The following is a 20,461-nucleotide window of genomic DNA, read 5'->3' as shown; positions in this document are numbered from 1 at the left end:
CTGTCAGCATGGAGCCTGACATGGGGCTCTATCCCCTGAACCTTGAGATCATGACCTGAGCCCAAACCAAGAGTCGGACACTCAACTGACCGAGCCACCCAGGTGCCCCAAAAATATTCTTGAGGAAGTTTTATCTCATGACAACAATATCCTCTATTTTTATTATAAATTGAAAACAAATTAACTAGAGAAAGTTAAATAAATTTTATAATTGAACCTACAGGGATTAATTGATTAAACATTTTATTTTATAACTGAAAAAACAAAAACAAAAGCCAGCTCTCTAGATGAACAGATTCAGTACCTCTGTAGTGGGGAAAATGTGGTACAATGGGTGTGAGGTAACTGATCCCAGTAACTCGCTTCTACCTTGAGTCTTGAGGCCTCCTCCAAATGATTGCAGGTATCACCAAGCTCACAAAACTTGCTCAGGATGCCTGCCAGCGTTTTGAGACCCAGCAGCACAGCGTCTCAAGACCAGCTCATGGGAGTAATCTTTGACAGAGATCTATACAGGTTATTTCCTTTCTCACACAGAACAATGTCCTATTGATTCAGCCACCTTCCCTTCACCAGGCCTTCTGAAATCCGTAATAAGTAACAGGTTATTAGATAAAAGTAATGGAGTAAGCCTGGAAATGCCATTTTCTCCAAAATTCAGAGATGTTTGTCCTCCAGAGGGAAGGAAGGTTCTCATCTTGTGGTGGTCCTCTAGCTCTTGGCATTCAGGACGATTAGTATTTGCTTCTTAATCTAGGGGGGATTTACATAGGGTATTGACATGTTACTTTAAGGATATTGCTTAAATCTAAAAGTGTTCTCTTGAAAACTCATCTTCAACAGAAAAGACATTACCAGATTATACAAGTCCTACATACCATCTAGAGAAAGGGAGTAGAGCCCTCAAATGTACAGATACAGTCATCAGGATGCAGAATTAGATGATAATTCTAATTCTATTCATGTAAAAGCATTGTCTGGGGAGATAGCAAAGACAAGAATAGACTGAGGTCCTGACCTCAGAATCTTTCCTCTTCCGTGGGGTGCTCAACATAGCTTATCCCATTCTTTCTGAACACTCTACCTGTAAATTCTACTTAGATTTAAAGACCAGGGATGCCTCCACTAGCTAATTGTGTAAATTTGGGAAAATCAGTTACACATCGTTTTGTCTGTTTCCTTATCTACATGATGGAGAGTATGGTGCTGTCATGGAGAGGCCCACGAGGGTTTGGAGCCTCCTGAGTGTTAAAACACTAAACATTTATCATAACTGGTTTCATGGAGGTAGTCTAGCATAGAGGTCGGGAGCGTGGGATTTAGAGTGAGGCAGCCTGGTGTGAGTGTCCGTTATCAGCATTGTGACCTTAAGTGTTACTTGTCTAAATCTATGTTTCCCTTCCCTGTCCCTAAAGGGGACAGATTTAGGGAGATAGGATAGTTCTGAGGACTAAATGACATAATCTAAAATCTTTGCATTTCTTCCTGGGTGGTTTGGTAGTTATGCAATGCTGTGGGAAGACGGACGCAGCTTCCAGCCGGTGTTAATGGGCATGCCCCAGCTGCATTTGGCCCTTTCTGGGGCTGCAGAGCTGCCCAGAGACCCAGAACCCATCCCCATTCAGTGTATTCTGAGAAGATGCCCCCTGTGACGTGCAGTGGCTCTGCCTTTCCTGCTCCCCCCACCCCACAATTCCACCAACCTTTAGCCACCTGATAGGTTGTAAAACTAGTTTTCCTGGTGTCTTGCCACCTAATCACTTCTCACGTGAGGTTTTTTTTTTTCTTTTTCTTTTTTCTGGGTCAGAGGATCATGAGTTCTCGGGTTCACTGGGCTCAGAGTCTACAGCCACCTATCAGGAAGTTGCTTCACTTATGAGATAATTCAAAATTTCTTCAGGAACTTCAATCTGTTGCTGGATAACAAACTTGAAATTGAAATCTGCACAGATATTCTATTTTTCTAACTAGAACAACTGAATACAGCTAGTCAGGAACACCCTAGGATTCCCCAGCTGTCAAACACTCAATTACATTTGGATTCTTTGGCATCTCTCACATCTGGAGCCCTGAAGTTCTAAGCAAGTCATGTCACGTTACTGTCTAGCCAGGTCAAGATGGCCCTTCCTAAATTAAGCAGTTGTTTCCACTAACAGCCTTTGTTTCTGGTTTTGGAAAAGAGATAATGATAATGCTGTCTGCTAGGTGCCTCTTACTATAAATGTTGGGCACTGTTCTAAGCACATAATATGTACTAATTCATTTAATACGGTGCTACAATATAAGGAACCCTAGGCACTGAGAAGTCAGGTGACTTGCTCCTAGTCAGATAGCCTGTTGCCTTTGTCTATTCCACACTTGATTTTATCAATCAGCCAGAGGAAAGAAGAAAGCTCCTTAATAACATTTGCTTCTAATAATTACAAAGGACTATTTCTTTCTATTACTAAATTTACTATAAAGAGTTTTGTTGCAGCCATACAAAAGAGCTTTAAAAAATACGCTAATCTCACAGTCATGTAATTCTAATTCTTAAAAAAAATGTATATTTGGGTCAAATATAATAAGAGGCTCACCCTTTTATTTATCATATTTTAACTTTTTTAAAAATTTGCTCTATCTCTTATCATGTGGTATTTTTTAAGATTCAGCTTGATTTTTTTTCTTGCAATTCTGTTCTGATTTGGTTTATTGGGACCTAACCTGCCTATAATGGATGGATACATATTAAAATGCGTCCAAAATATCCAGTTAAAAATTTTACCCAATCAATTGCTTTGCAACCTATTGTAATATCCTTTTTAAATCCCTGTTGGGGGACACCTAGGTGGCTCAGTCAGTTAAGCATCTGACTTCGGCTCAGGTTTTTATGATCTCACCGTCTGTGAGTTTGAGCCCTGTTGGGCTCTGTGCTGACAGCTAGACAGCCTGGAACCTGCTTTGGATTGTGTCCCCTTCTCTCTCTGCCCCTCCCTGCTCCCACTCTGTCTCTCTCTCAAAAATAAATACACATTCAAAAAAAATTTTTTAAAGCCCAATTGATTTGTTTCCAGAAAGAGATTTTCCTTAGGGTAGCAATGATTTGGGGGCTATTTGGACACAGTCTGTTTATTAGCAAAATGCTTTACACCTAGTACAGTATTTAGTAATACTTCCTGAATGAAACAATATGTACTTTTGACAATGCTATATTTATATCCATATCATATAAGAATGCTCAACTTTCAACTGCCTATTTAGTTAATTTTAATAGAATAAAATTTTCATCACAGGCTAGCTACTAACCATTTCTTGTTACTGCCCATTTCCTTCTGTGCAAGTGGCAGGAATAGGGTGGGGAAAAGGAATGGTGAGGTAGCTGCATGTGGGAGGAAAACCCCTAGAGCCTTGGCTTTTGAACGTATGAGACCAAAAGCCCCTTTTATGACAAATATTTTGTTTTTTTCCTTTACTACTCTGAAATGAAATCCATAGAAAATATAGTCTATAAGACACATAATTAAAATTATACACACACACACACTCACACACACACACACACACACACACACACACACACACAATGCCTTAACTGCAATACAAAGGAAAAATGAAAGGAAAGAAATATATATTTAAATATGGAAATGCACAGATACAGCTATACTGAAAAACATAATGAGGTTGTCATATGCCTACACTGATTATGAGTACGCTGGAATTTAAGTGATGCAGGAAAATCTTCAACTTGGTTTTTCTTTTTAGAGATGACATTTTTATATTTATTTATTTATTTTTAATTTTTTTAAATTTCTATTTGGATCTTATTTATTTATTTATTTATTTATTTTTTAATATATGAAATTTATTGTCAAATTGGTTTCCATACAATACCCAGTGCTCATCCCAAAAGATGCCCTCTTCAATGCCCATCACTTAACCTCCCCTCCCTCCCACCCCCCATCAACCCTCAGTTTGTTCTCAGTTTTTAAGAGTCTCTTATGCTTTGGCTCTCTCCCACTTTAACCTCTTTTTTTTTCCCTCCCCTCCCCCATGGGTTTCTGTTAAGTTTCTCAGGATCCACATAAGAGTGAAAACATATGGTATCTGTCTTTGTATGGCTTATTTCACTTAGCATCACACTCTCCAGTTCCATCCATGTTGCTACAAAGGGCCACATTTCATTCTTTCTCATTGCCACGTAGTACTCCATTGTGTATATAAACCACAATTTCTTTATCCATTCATCAGTTGATGGACATTTAGGCTTTTTCCACAATTTGGCTATTGTTGAGAGTGCTGCTATAGACATTGGGGTACAAGTGCCCCTATGCATCAGTACTCCTGTATCCCTTGGGTAAATTCCTAGCAGTGCTATTGCTGGGTCATAGGGTAGGTCTATTTTTAATTTTTTGAGGAACCTCCACACTGTTTTCCAGAGTGGCTGCACCAGTTTGCATTTTTTAAATGTTTATTTACATTTGAGAGAGAGAGAGAGCGCACACGCACACAAGAAGGGGAGGGGCAGAGAGAGGGGGGGGAATCCTAAGCAGGCTCTGCACTGTCAGTGCAGAGCCCGAGGTGGGGCTTGAACTCAGGAACCATGAGACATGAGCTGAAATCAAGATTCAGTCACTTAACCGACTGAGCCACCCAGGTGCCTGAAAAAGGTATATTTAAACAAGCACTTAGAACCACCATGAATCAAGAGCTACAAAGGAGGACTGTTGCTAGTGTGTTCTATTGGTGACTCGGGCCTACCAGGTGCTGCTGGTGCCATGATCCTCAGAGATGGTTACAACTCTTGGTCAAGTTCTGAATTAAATAAAGCACAATTTTCCCTTGACTTACCTGGTACTTATATTCCAGAACACTGAATTTTATTAAAACCATGCTACAAGTGATTTGTGCTCATACGTAAAACAGACTTAGTTTCTAAGAAACAGAAGATTTTCATCTGTAAAATTAAGGCAGGACATATGCATTGTAGGAGTTATTGTCCCTGACTCTCCAACTATACTAAAAGGACGTAGTGCCTCCATTCCCTGGGACCACCAGAAATACCCCTGCAAAGTTCTAAATGCCCCTACTGGATAGAACTGCCTCTATTGAGAAGCACTGCCCTGGACATTTGTGATAAGCTGGGATAAAAGGAGCTCTTTAAAAATTAAGTCTTTCCAGAGAGTCAAATTCACAACAGTGGTTTCTTAACCTATTGTTTCATAGAACTTTCAATCCACTTTTTACAAAATTTTCATTTAGAAAATCTTGTGGCAGCCAGTGAATACAATACTGCAAGCTATGTTTGAGCCAGCTCATCTGTAGGGCAATGCTTTTCTCACCTTAATGCTAACTGAATGGCTTCCCATTTGTTGTCAAATATAGTGATCTTTGCAAATTATTTCCTTTAAAAGATGGACTTTTAGGTTCTTGTTCTGTTCAGGACATTCTGATTCCTCAACAATTCCAGCCAAGTTGAGTGACTGAGTGTAGATTTTGTAAGTGGTTTTCTAAACTTTTGGCTTGGCAGTTTGCCTCTGAAATCTGTACACGCTTCATGATTACAAACTGTTATCACTTGCTAGCTGCTACATGGGCTCAGTGAAATGAATTTTTCCTTTTGATCAAATCCATAGTAGATAAAAATGTCCAATTACTACCAAGTTGTACAGAGAAACTAAGTTTAAAATGATCTTTCAGACTGTTACTTTTCACTTTAGAAATGAGTCACAGAGTGTGAACAGATAAAAACACGTTCACTGCTACTTCATTTTTGGCAAAGAAACACCTCAAGTCCTTGGAGTAAGAAGCCCATCGTCTTTCAGAAACAATGCAGCAGAGCAAACCAACATAGAGATAAACAACAGACTTCTTAGGTGGTCAGTATCTCTTCATTCCCTCAGTCTCTTCAAGTAAGGAATCAGGAATCCTGGGCTGTGGAGCCCCAGAGGGCTGGCAGGCGGTAGCTGCTGCCCCCTAGTGTAGCGCTCGTTGTTACTGCAGACTTCGGATTGACAAATGCATTGGAAATAAAGGTGCTCTGTTTAAATGATGAAGATAATGGGGAACTTTTTAGTATACCATTCCCTCGGAATGAGTAACTATAACACTTTTTTTTTTTGGTAACTTCCTGAAGAAATAGTCATTTAAATATTTTCCTGTCACTGGTTCAAGTTTGACTTTCCCATCATTTTCTGCTTTTCCTGTCGAGGCTGGCTACATAATTTGCAGTGCCCAAGCTAAATGAAAATGTGGGTCTAAGAATCAGGAAAAGGGTGCCATTAAAGGTACAAAAATGCCTTTTCCTTTATTCTGCAATCTCTCGCTTGACTTGTCATGGTGTTTTTTAATTTGCTATTTAAGTTGTCGTTCTAAAGTAAAGAACAATTTAAGATCTTAATTACCAAAATGAATTTTATCATTCCTCTTTATATTGTGCAATGCAAATTGTAAGTGCAACCATCAGAACAAATGTAATTGTATCAAGTGCAAATATAACTTGTACTGAAATTACACAATGTATATTTTGTACCTCATACATGCATATGTATTTTGTTCTTCCCATAAGAGTGGAAATACTGAACAAAGGTACTTCAATTGTTTTTATTTCACTTCATGATTCATGCACATTCAACCAACACCCTCAGCCTTTGGCTTGCTGATGAGTAAATAAGAACTGAAAGGAAAAGGCGCTTATGGATTGTCATTTTTCCTTTTTCTTCTATGCCAAATATGCACAGTAAGTGGTTGGCTAAGTAACATGAGTAAGAAAGGATATTATAGGATTTCTTGGTCATTTGTGTTTCTTAGGACACCAGTGGCTTCTAGCTGCATTAAAAGAAATTATGGTAAAAGAAAAGGATGACCTCCCAGGGCTCTCAGTGCTCCCATTTAGACAGAACACACTTATCTTGCACTTTCTTTGAGTCTTGCTGAAGTCCTTCACATTGTGGGTCCCAGACTTCTGTGTTCATGGGACACTGTGATGCCCTATGTGGAGGGGAAGGTGAGGAGTAATGGACATGCTTGGTGAGTGGATCTCCTCTGCTCACACGCACATTCCATTGTGCCAGCTGACATCACTTACAAAACACAAGTTCAAAACCAGAATTACTAAGTACTTCATGACAGTGACAGCAGAGCATTAAAGCAAGCCCAGGGCCCTTCTGTGTGCGGGGGGTGGGGGGGGAGGGGTGGCCTGTGTGGCTGCACAGATTGAATACCCATGAACCTGGCCATGTGTAACCTTAATCAGTTCTGCAAAATTACAACCAAAATCTGTTTTGCTTGTGTGAATTTCCAACAGTTCTGAATGGGAATGTACAATTTAGACTCTGGAAGAATGTGGAGCGATTTTTCTTAGTATACAACCGCTGGCCAACAGGTACTCCTGGCTGGGACAGCTAAATGGGATTCTGTGGCTGGAGCCACATGTTAGGGCAGTGGCCTCTGGACTACCGTGATTTGCAGTCTGGTTTGTGTTCAGGCCTATAGTTTCAAAGTGAGGATAAAGATTACTAATGTAGGAATCACGAAAGAATGTTCAACAGCTAATGGGGGCATATCTAAGAGACTAGAAGGATATTTGCTGTAGAGCAATCAGAAAAAGTCTTCCTGACTCCTTAGCATAACCATGTGACAAGAGGCAAAATTAACTTCACTTTTAAAACTTCATAGTATTTAAAAATAGACAAGTGCTAGGGTTTCTTCAGCTTAACCTTTCAAAAGGGGTGGCTAAATCCTTTCAAAAGGGGTAGCTAAATAAGCCTGGCAGGAGGACTGAATTTTAGCTGAAAATTTATAAATGAATGCATCAAAGATTCAATCAGAACACATGTGTTCTGGGTGTGCCATGCTTAAAGCACGTACCCAGAGGGAAAACAGAAGGGGGCCTCCAGAGGCAGAAGGCAGAGTTTCTGCCAACCAGGACCCAACTGTAGCCATGACATTATCAGAAAGTAGTATAAGGTCCAAATAAAATAATTTTTACTAGTCTAGAAATGAAATTTTATTTTACTCAATTTAGACACAGATTTCTTACAGACATATCTCACTTTCTTGCCTACGCAAAGGGTATCTTGAATCTGATTTGATTTTTTTTTCTAGATGGCCAACATGCATTGGCATTATTAGAATTTTAAATTATTTCTTCTTCTCCCCTCTTTCTCCTCCTCTGATAAATTTTCTTTTTCTTGTTTTCTTCCCTGGGTGTAGGGTTATTAGCTGAATAATCAGTGTATCTGTTTCTACCAGACCTTCTACTCTCCATTTCTTCACTTGCTGCCTCTGATCTGCTGAGGCTGGAACACCAGTTAATGAAATTTGCATCCATGTAAATCTCTTTATTCCTTTGTGGAGATCCATATTTCCAACTGGTATCATTCTCTGTCCAAAGGACTTCCTTTAATATTTCTCATAGTGTAGGTCTTCTGGTGAAGAATTCTTTCAACTTTATTTCACATTTATTTTGAAAGATAATAACAATCATCCAGAGATGAGATTTACTTTTGAATGTAGGTGCCCCTGTTTTAAAGTGAGTTTTTATTCCACTGGTCTTGTGGCCTTGACCCATTAGTCTACTGCCATAGATAAATAGAATGACTGGATAGGTATTTAGTTTTCCTCCAATGGAAGCTTTCCTACAATGGAAGTTTTCTTACAGTGGAAGATTCCATGGATTTTGCTTCATTTCTGCTAGTCTTTATGAAGAAGTAAAGTCCCGAGTCTTAAGTATTGAAGGCATTATACTATTGAACTTTATATCTAAACCACAGGCCTATAAGAAAGTGAAATCTTAGAATCATGAATTCCAATCACTGTCCCAAGTCTACAATTTTTTTTTGTTTTAGTTTCACAGATAGAGAAGCTGAGGCAATTAGTAGGAATTAAGTTCATTTGCCAACCATGTACACAGCAGAAGCCATATTCAGTGTATGAAGATCATGTTCCTCTGCCTTAGATTATTTGTTCATGTCAGTAGCTTTTCAGTATGATTTCCCTGAAGTCAGTTTTGGGACACAGCAGGAATGGTGAGGAGTTGGCAGGAGCGCATTAACTTCTAGACATATAGGAACATCTTCTCTTAGCCTTAGTTTACAAGGTTCAGGGTTTGTCTGTTTTTGTATTTGTAGCACATAGCAGAATGCCTGACTCATAGTAGGTACTTACTCAATAAGTTTATTGTTGGATGATAGAGATTATTAACTATTATCCCTGGCTAAAACACTGATGCTGGAAACCAAAGAATCTACAGAGTGAAGAAACATTGAATTTAAAAATAATTTGGAAAGAAAACACTCTTGGGCACCTGGGTGGCTCAGTTGGTTAAGCATCCGACTCTTAGTTGCAGCTCAGGTCATGATCTTGTGGTTTCATGGGTTCAAGCCCTGTGCTGGGCTCTGTGCTGGCAGTGGAGCCTGCTTGGGATTCTCTGTTTCCCTCTCTCTCTGTCCCTCCTCTACTCATGCTGTCTCTGTCTCTTGTCTCTCTCGAAATACATAAACAAAAAAAAAAAAAGAAAAAAAGAAAAGAAAAGAAAAGAAAAGAAACCACTCTTAAAATTTAAAACCATGACCACAATGAGTGTGTCATTTTTTTTCTCAAAAGATCTAGTGTAAAATCATCAATGTCTGTTTAAAGGATATAGCTAATGCAACAGAGGCCATTAAAAGGCACAAAAGATAAGGTAGGAAATAAAACTAATTTATATGACCTTTTAGAAAGGCGATAAATATTAGCAGAGAAGGGTGACCCAGGTGTATGCATAAGGTGATTAATTTTCAGAGCCAGAAGAAAACTTGGGAATCATACTGGTCAACCCTTTAATTTTACAAAAGATAACACTAAAGCCCAGAGGGGTGAAATGGCTTTTCAAGGCATTACAGTAAATAACAGAAAATTTCTCACGACAATGCTTTCTGCTCTTCATCTCAGCCTGCTCGAAATGTTTTCCTTGCAGTATGAAGGATCAAATCAAAATACAGACTAAAATATATGGTAGGGATCCAGAACAAAGGAAAAACAAAAAGGGATTTGGTTTTATATGCCAAGAGATTTTTGAAGTAAATTAAAATCGGAATACTAATATCTGTATCAGACCTTCCCTCTAAATTTGAAACTCTTTCAAGCACCAGAGGTTTTCAATGTAGATAGATTTTTTTGTGTGTGTGTGAAATTCAGTAGCATGAAAAAAAATCTCCAACTTTAAACGGATGGGAATTTGTGGGGGTAATTACAGGTAATATGCACAGTGTCACAAGATCAAGCTCTGGCTTTGTAAAGACTGTAAAAGCATTCTGGATACAACAAAGCCAAAATAGAGTCCTCCTGCAGAGGGCACCGGATGACCAGGCAGGGAGCACACAGCTGTGGTTCAGTGCATCACCCTGGTAGGGGAGACCCATTTTAGTCACGCTCTGATAGAAAACTGGAGAATGCTGGTGGCAACTGGAGAAGAAGGAAAGATGCCGAGTCAGGCTTTAACTGTGTGTTCCATGTGGGCAAACTTTCAGACTCCACACACATTCTCTGCACTGTGAGCTGGTTTGGGGAAAGTTAGGCTTGCTTTTTTTTTTTTTTTTTTTTGTCAAAAAACTGTGACCAGAGGCTGAGGAAAGTCTTTTGAGAATGCATTTTCTCTGCGTTGTGATAAATAGAACAAACAAGTAAAAGACTCATTAAAAAGTACTTTGAGCCATTCAGATTTTGAGAACTTGCTTTGATGACATTATAAGGTGAAGAAAGATAGTTCTTCAAATGGAAGTAATTTCCATTTGGGCAGGACTGTGTTTATTCTGCTTATCTTAAATCAGAGGTATTAAGCCTAATGGATTTTAAGGAAATAATTCAGTGAGAGGGAGCTGTGGGCATGGAAGAGTGGGGGAGGTAGGCAGATACAGCAGATGGAGTGGACATGTTGAGGAGTGTAGCTCTGGGCAAGACAAAGGAATGGAGCAAAGGACACCTGGGCTCTGGAAATGGACCTACAGCTTGGCATGGTGGATCAAGGGCTGACCTCAGATTATATAACCCAAGTATCTGGGCCAGAGATAAAATTGCTGCATTAAGGATGAGAGATGATCCCACATCGAGTCTGCTGGAGAAATACAAATACCATGTATTTCTAATTTGAGTGTTTGCATACTGGCATCCAAGATATAGATGAAGGTGAATGAGAGAGGAGAGGTCATGGTTCTGAATATTTCACTATGCTACTCCACATGAGGGCAAGGGCCATATATGCTAAGACCTTCTGCAAACAGGCAGACTTCTTTCAAGCAGGTTCCGAGTTCATATTCATAAAGTATATACCGAGCACTGGCAAGCACGCGGAGAAAGGGCAAGTGAGGAGGGACCGGGTGTGCGGCAATATACCCTCAGCTCTGCGTCTGCTTCTCCCTCATCACTTCCTCCCGCACCAGTGCTACTGCCAGGAGGCTGAAGTCCAGGAGAGACACGAGGAGGCCGCCCAAAGTGGACGATGGGTATGCTGTGGAGCCAGTGAGAACGCATCCATGATTTTGTTATCTCACTTGTTAGCGATTTAACTTCCTTAATGAGACTTCATCTTCTCATAAGCAAGATGAAATACATTAATTAACTTTTCCTTCAATTAATATTTATTGAATGCATACCATATGCCACGTGCTGGAAATAGAGGGGTAACAAAACAGGCAGTGTAGTAAAAATGGACATTAAATAATCAGACAAACCAGTCTCTATGATAACTGCTGTGATAGTAAGTCGAGGATGCTATTAGCACATAATAGGTGAACCTAAAGAGTGGGATGGGGGAGGAAAGGGGAAACGTTAGGTCAAGTTTTTTAGCTAAAACCTATAGGGCAGATGTGAAGATTGACAACACAGGGGGCTCTTCATGCAGGTTCAGCCTTTAAGAGCAACAGGCAGCCTAATATACAAGGACACTGTTGTGAGCATGTGGGAGGAGGTAAGTTTTAGCCAGAGGAGGCTCTGTCAAGCCACTCTGATTGGGAAGACTGGATCTCCGTCTTGTGTGTTAGGAGTTAGTGACCTCTTTTCAGTCTGCCTCCCTCTTACCAATTGTTTTCCCTGGCTGTCCATATTGTGGACAATGTTCGGTAACAAACTTCAAAAAGATTAAATTGACTGACAAATTTAGTAGCTGCTGTATTTGTGATTCATGTTCTTAATCTTCATGACTTTTGGACATTTTAATATATACTGTCTTTGTTACACATCATTGATTGTGGGGGCCAGAGCTGGAAAACAGTGAGGAATCATCTCATCTCAGCTCTTCATATTACAGAAGTGGAAACTGAGGCCCAGAGAAAGTCAATGACTTGCCCAATGTCATATGGCTATTACAAAATAGAGATGGTGTTAGAACTGAGTCTCCAGGCTCATCTGCGTTTTCTACCCTTATGATTGTTTTTCCTTTAATAAATATCTGACAGAGTCAGGAAATGGGAAATTCAAGAAAACATAATCGTAATCTATTAGACACCATTTTCAATAAAATCTCTCTGAAATGAAGCAACTCTGGCAATAGAGGGTAAAGGAAATAAAAAAGGCATCACATTTGTTCTTTTTCCTAATTACATATGATGTCAGTCAATTATCGGCACTTTCCCTACCCTCCTTCTTTGCCCCACTTTGGAAGCACAAGAAGCCCCTGGACTTCTGTAATTCAGGAAAAAAGGAGTGGCTTGGTTCCCAGCCTTTGTTGAGGGTGAAGCATTTGAAGGTAGCCAGCTCTGGCGCTGACCTCCACACACGCAGCCATGCCCCCCAGCAGAGCTCAGCACTGCCGTGATGCCACAGAGACTATGCAGATGGCTCTGATGCCTAGAACCTTCAGTCCTGGGCAATCTCATCTCCAGCTGTGACGTTACTCCCCTACTGAGCTGTTGCTCCTCAGGTCCAATCCAGCCTATTCCTTTTTTTTTTTTTTTTTCCTTTTTGCCTGTTACCATTAAACCATAAAGATTATTTGCAGGGCCATTTACTCCCATTTCAAAATTCTCTTCACTTAGCCCAAGTCACTCACATACAAAAAGCAATTTGCCATCCTAAGAGGTAAGAAGAGTCCAGATGTCTGGATCTTTTCTCCTTTCAGGACATGGAAGTCAGAGGAGCAGAGAAAGGGAATGCTGTTAATATTGTCTAGAAAATCTGGAGTTGCTAAAAACAAAAACACTAAAACCTAAAAGACATTGGTTACTTTCATCCTCATCCCACCCCATTACCTAAGTAGAATTCTGTTTAGACAAATGTTCCATCCACCTGCTTGTTGACAATGTCCCTTCTGTCATTTTCAGCTTCTGATTCCTCATGGTCCCCCTCTCTGGTCTCCTGTGTGTTGGCCTTATAAATGCAGAGGTTCCTCCAGCTCCTGTCCTTGCCCTTCTTCTTGGTGTACTTCAGCACTTCTCCAAGTTGAATGTACTTATAAATGATGAGGCATCTTGCTGAAGCACAAATTCTAATTCATTAAGTCCAGAGTGGGGCCTGAGACTCTAAATTTCTAACCAGTTCTTGGTGACACTGAGGCTGCTAAGTACCAGATGTTTATCCTTCTCTCTGAGAAAATTTATTTCTTCATTTAAAAACATATTTGAATGTTTTTAAGGGGGTTTTCCTGCTGTGTTTTCAACTATTGCCTCAGTGAGGTTTCTATATGTCCATCTTCAGCTTTATTTCCTTCTCAAGCTTCAGACCTTCATATTCAAATACTTTCTGGATCCTATCGGCATCTTGACAGGACAAGTGCAAAACCTGACTCACCATCCTCTAAACAGCTCCTTCCTGGTGGATCCCACCCACTTGCATTAAAGATATCACAAAGTAGGGGTGCCTAGGTGGCTCAATTGGTTAAGCGTCCAGCTTCGGCTTAGGTCATGATCTCATGGTTTATGGGTCCGAGCCGCGCGTAGGGCTCTGTGCTGACAGCTCAGGGCCTAGAGCCTGCTTTAGAATCTATCTCCCTCTCTCTCTGCCCATCCCCCGCTCATGCTCTGTCTCTCTCTGTCTCTCAATAAATAAAACATTAAAAAAAATTTAAAAAGATATCACAAAGTGGTAGAATTTCAGAATAATGTCCACCAGCTCCCCAATGCCCTAAATGGATCCCCAAAACATGCCAAATGTTTGTTGATTTGGAAAAATCAAGGATATAACTTTGAGGCAATAGCAAATGAAAGAAAGTGAAAACCTGGTTTGGAAGCATTCTCTCATATTTGCTTGTGCCATAAAAGAAACTGCCAAGGCAGCAAGCCACTATGGTTAGATATGAACTGGTTCCTATGCAACAGATTTTCAAGAACTTGCCCGGACTCCATTTGAAGTTCCATTTACCACATTGCAGAGGGAAGCCCTCCATGAGTATTTGCTCAGAGAAGACCCCGTAAAGAGCTGATCCTCTGTTTTCTCTAAATCTCATAAATTTTGTGTGAGCTCTTGGTAGGAGAGATATGGTCAAATAGCAATAGCAATAAAGCAATTCCAGTGGTTACCTTTAGATGAATACCGGAGAGTTTGTGTACAATGGTACATAAAAAAGAAAGGTTTTTATTTGGCTATTGTATGTATTATAATATAAATACTGTGTATATATAACATAAGGCACATATTTATATACATATATAGATCTATATGTATACATATGCATATGTATATATATGCACACACACACATACATATATACCTACATACTGTGATGGTTAATTTTAATGTGTCAATGTGACAGGGCCTTAAGCCAGATGACAGGCTTTGGAATTTTTCTATGCCATTGTTTGAGTAAACTCTCTGTATCTGTTCTTGGATGGCAGAGTCTAGGAATTGTCCATTTAGGTCCACCTGGAGTTTCTTCACGGGCTATGCTACATATATTTTCAGGGCAAAATGGCGACACAGGGTGAAAAGTTGTCACTGCTATTTATCAGAGAATTTGGTAGGGATGGAAGATCAGGGAAGTTTTCATAAAAGTGTAACATTTATGCAGATCTATTACAACTGCTTCCCAGGGGGTGTCCCTAATACCGATCTCTTCCTGCTGCAGCCCAATAACTGCAACATTGCCACAGTAAGCTTTCTAAAAATTAAGTCCAATCTTAAGGCTCCTTTGAATTCATTTGGCTCTCCACTACCCACCTGATGAAATTCAAAGTTCTTCATAGTATGGTTCCATCTCCCTCCTTACCTTCCACCCTACTCAGTGCACACTCTAATTTTCCACAAGCCCTCAAATGTCTGTATTAGGAGTCTCTACACAATGTGTCTCTGAAACCTTTTCTGGGAGTCCATGGAACTCAAATTACAGTTCCCTTCCATAAACATAGACTGTAACATTGATCATCATATGGCAGAGTACCTGAAAATGGCTTGTTTTTGTTTAATATCTTGGAACTGAAAAACATCTATCTTTTAAGTTATAAAGCTGCATTAAATTTGGGAGGGATGCCTAGCAAAATACAGCATCGTTAGATATAAAAGTATTCCTTTAGCCACTATTTTGAAAAATAGAGGTCAAATGTAAGTCTATGCATAGAAGGACATTTTACTTCTGAATTTAAATTTGGAAAGGATTAAGAGTAATTAAATTCAGATTTCAAACTTTTAAAATATCTTTTCCCTTCACTTACTTAGATTTGAGAGGATTGATCGAACAAATAATTGGGAGGAGTTAACTGGCTCATAGCCAGAAAGAGGCCTATGCATTCTGAGTCAGTTGCTTGGAAACAGAGAGCCAGACTCCACAGGCTTCTCAGGCAGCTTCTGCCTTTCTCACAGAAGCCTAACGGGGGCTATAGAGCCTAGATACCTCCTCTTCCTTTTTGCAGGTGTGCTGGCACCACTTCTATGTGTTTACTCCAACATCACCTTTTAAGCGAGGCCTCAGGCAACCTCTATAAAATTGCAATTTTTTCCCCAACTTCTGGTACTTCCTATTGCTTTTACTGCTTTGTTATTTTTCTCTTTAGCTCTTATCACAATAAAAAAAATGCTAATATATTTGGGGCACCTGGGTGGCTCAGATGGTTAAGCATCTGACTTTGATTTTGGCTCAGGTCATCATCTCATCACAGTTTTTGAGTTCAAGCCCCACTTCAGGCTCTGTGCTGACAGCGCACGGAGCCTGCTTGGGATTCCGTCTCTCTCTCTCTTCCTGCTCCTACCCGCTTGCTCTCTGTATCTCTCTCAAAATAAATAAAAATAAAAATCTAAAAAAATACTACATATTTTACTTCTTTGTTCTTCTGTCTTTCCTTCTAGCATATTAAGCTCCAAGTGAAACAGGGATTTTGGCCTTTTTGTTCACTGCTGTATCTCTAGTGCCTACCACATAGTAGGCATTCAGTAAGTATGAGTGAAGAAAGCCTATTCACTCTTCAAGAGCCCATTTCAGGAGCCTAAACCCCCTCCATGGTGCCTTTCCTGATTTTCCCACTCACCTCCTGTATGCTCCTATAGTACTCTGTCCTTGACCAAAGTATCATCATTTATCTATCTGACATTAAAGCTCACATCTTCCTTCTGGAATTTATTACTTTCAAAGTGTTTAGAGATGATAAGTATTTTGATAAACTAAAATTCTGCATATGCATCCTAAAACTCAACCACACACATACAAGTTAGGAAAGATTTCACTGACAGCAGAAAGTGTGGAAAAAGGCTTTGGCAAACTATCAATCAGTCCAATGACTTATTTGCACATTAAAAATTTATTTTTGTTTTTTTAACATATTAATGATTTCAGCAATAGAATTTAGTGATTCATCACCTACATATAACACCCAATGCTCAACCCAACAAGCATCCTCCTTAATGCCCATCTCCCGTTTAGCCCATCCCCCCCCACCCAACACCCCACCAGCAACCCTCAGTTTGTTCCCTGTATTTAAGAGTCTCTTATGGTTTGTCTCCCTGTTTTATTTTTGCTTCCCTTCGCCTATGTTCATCTGTTTTGTGTCTTAAATTCCTCATATGACTGAAGTCATATGATATTTGTCTTCCTCTAAGTTTGCTTAGCATAATATCCTCTAGTTCCATTCATGTAGTTGCAAATGGCAAGATTTCATTCTTTTTAATTGCTGAGTAATACTCCATTGTGTGTGTGTATATATATATACATACATATATATATACCACGTCCTCTTTATCCATTCATCCATCGATGGACATTTGGGCTCTTTCCATACTTTGGCCATTGTCGATAGTGCTGCTATAAAACATTGGGGTGCATGTACTTCTTTGAATCAGCATTTTTGTATCCTTTGAATAAGGATAGTAGTAGTGCAATTGCTGAGTTGTAGGGCAGTTCTATTTTTAATTTTTTGAGGAACCTCCATACTGTTTCTCAGAGTGGTTGTACCAGTTTGCATTCCCACCAGCAGTGCAAAAGGGTTCCTCTTTCTCCTCATCCTCACCAACATCTGTTGTCTGAGTTGTTAATGTTAGTCATTCTGACTGGTGTGAGGTGGTATCTCATTGTGGTTTTGATTTGTATTTCCCTGATGATGAGTGATGTTGAGCATTTTTTCATGTGTCGGTTTGCCATCTGGATGTCTTCTTTGGAAAAGTGTCTAGTCATGTCGTTTGCCCATTTCTTCACTGGATTATTTGTTTTTTGGGTGTTGAGTTTGATAAGTTCTTTATAGATTTTGGATACTAACCCTTTATCTGATATGTCATTTGCAAATATCTTCTCCCATTGTCGGTTGCCTTTTAGTTTGGCTGATTGTTGTCTTTGCTGTGCAGAAGCTTTTTATCTTGATGAGGTCCCAATAGTTCATTTTTGCTTTTGTTTCCCTTGCCTCTGGAGACATGGGGTCAAAGAGGTTGTTGCCTGTTTTCTTTTCTAGGATTTTGATGGCTTCCTGTCTTACATTTAAGTCTTTCATCCATTTTGTTTCTTTTTGTGTATGGTGTAAGAAAGTGGCTCCAGGTTCAGTCTTCTGCATGTTGCATGTTCCCAACACCATTTGCTGAAGAGACTGTCTTTTCCATTGATATTCTCTTCTGCTTTGTCAAAGAGTAGTTGGCCATATGTTTGTAGGTCCATTTCTGGGTTCTCTATTCTGTTCCATTAATCTATGTGTCTGTTTTTGTGCCAGTACCATACTGTCTTGATGATTACAGCTTTGTAATAAAGTTTGAAGTCCGGAATGGTGATGCCTCCAGTTTTGGTTTTCCTTTTCCAACATTACTTTCGCTATTTGGGGTCTCTTCTGGTTCCATACAAATTTTAGAATTGTTTGTTCTAGCTCTGTGAAGAATGCTGGTGTTATTTTGATAGATATTGCATTGAATATGTAGATTGCTTTGGGTAGTAGTGACATTTTAACAGTATTTGTTCTTCCAATCCATGAGCATGGAATATTTTTCCATTTTTTGGTGTCTCCTTCAATTTCTCTCATAAGCTCTCTATAGCTTTCAGTGTATACATTTTTCACCTCTTTGGTTAGATTTATTCCTAGGTGTTTTATGGTTTTTGGTGCAATTGTAAATGGGATCGATTCCTTGATTTCTCTTTCCACTACTTCATTATTGGTGTATAGAAATGTAACCGGTTTCTGTACATTGATTTCATATCCTGTGACATTGCTGAATTCATGTATCAGTTCTAGCAGTTTTTTGGTGGAATATTTTGGGTTTTCCACATAAGAGTATCATGTCATCTGCAAAGAGTGAACGTTTGACTTCCTTCTTGCTGATTTGGATGCCTTTTATTTCTTTGTGTTGTCTGATTGCTGAGGGTAGGAATTCCAACACTATGTTGAATAGCAGGGGTGAGAGTCGTGGTGAGAGTGGACATCCCTGTCATGTTCCTGACCTTAGGGGGAAAGCTCTGTTTCTCCCCATTGAAGATGATATTATCTGTGGGTCTTTTGTATATGGCCTTTATGATCTTGAGGTATGATCCTTCTATCCCTACATTCTTGAGCGTTTTTAGCAAGAAAGGATGCTGTATTTTGTCAAGTGCTTTTTCTTCATCTATTGAGAAGATCATGAGGTTCTTATACTTTCTTTTATTAATGTGATGTATCACATTGATTGATTTGTAGATATTGAACCAGCTCTCCATCCCAGGAATAAAGCTCACTAGATTATGGTGAATAATTCTTTTAAGGTACTGTTGGATCTGGGTTGCTAGTAAGTTCAATGATTTAATAGCGAGGGGAGGTTCACAAAAAACTTAATACCAATAAAATAAACCATTTTAGTTTTAGGCTGCACAACAATGAATCAAGTTCTTGTGTTGACCTGATCAAATCACAAATGGAATTTTGTGATTAGTTCTGGCTGCCACATTCAAGAGTGTCTACAGCATGTTCAAAAGAGAGGAGACTGGAAATTATACTACTTGAAAGAATTGGGAATTCAGAAAGAGAATAGTAGGAGACATAATAGATGCCTTCAATATCTGAAGTGTTGTCATATTGGTGGGAAACTGTTTGTTCTGTGTGGTTTTAAGAAAGGTTGTGAATTACAAGGAAGTCTATTTTGGCTTAATGAAAGGGAGAGATTTTTGGCCTGTTGAGGTGACCCAGGATGGTAGTCCCTGAAGGTTCTAATGCAGGCTGGGTTTAGCAGGGATGTTATGTTATGGTATGGAAGATGGTCACAGCTCAGTGACTGCCACAACTGGCACCCTCTTGGTTTAGTGGGTGGCTCCTGATGAACATCTTGCTCAAGTTCCTGCTCTCCCCAGCCTCTGTTTGCATGCTACCTGTTGCCACACAGCATTTAGCTCACCATGTTCTTTGGTTACAGTGTCACTGATTTGTTGTATGCTTTAAAAAAATCATTTGTTACTTAGGTATTCCAATCATTTATTTGATTTTCACACTGCTAGCAGTTGCAGGAAACTTGTAAATATTGGCTTGGCATAGACAGAGACAAGTTTGTATTGTCCACCCTCTTCACTTACTTTCACTTTGGACCATGGTCAGACCCTTCTAATGTCTTGGACACATATTCATGGCAGATGAATAAAAGTGGCCCATATAGAACACAAAGTAATGCTGGGAAAACAGGATTCCAACATACCAGATGAGGAGACTGATGGTTACGTCTGGTGCTACAGAGAGAGAGAGCTTTTCCCCAAATCCACACCATCCTCACAGGAAAGGCTGCATGGGCTCTATATAAGGGGGAGGTTCATTGGAAGATCACTTCTCAAGTACATATTCTTCAGGTCTCTATTCTCTCTTCCCTTCCTCCTCTCCCAATCTTTCACCCCCAGCACACAGAACAGAGTATCTGTGACTACTCATCATTACGAAACTCACAGCACCATTACTACCAGCCATTTAAGGCTGTGCGTAGCTGTCAAACACTTGGAGTTTCCTGGATTCCTTTATTTTGCCCCCACCATTTGAACACCATATCCTTTTGCTACTGTTTACTTAGAATGTCTATAACTTGTTTGGTTCTCTTCTTCCTGGCACAAAGTAAGTGCTCAATAAACATTTGTTATCAAATAAACCCCAAATTCTTACTTTCT

This window comes from Panthera tigris, chromosome B4 (genome assembly GCF_018350195.1).
Source record: "Panthera tigris isolate Pti1 chromosome B4, P.tigris_Pti1_mat1.1, whole genome shotgun sequence".
In the NCBI taxonomy this organism is placed as follows: Eukaryota; Metazoa; Chordata; class Mammalia; order Carnivora; family Felidae; genus Panthera; species Panthera tigris.
This window is presented reverse-complemented; position numbering follows the sequence as displayed.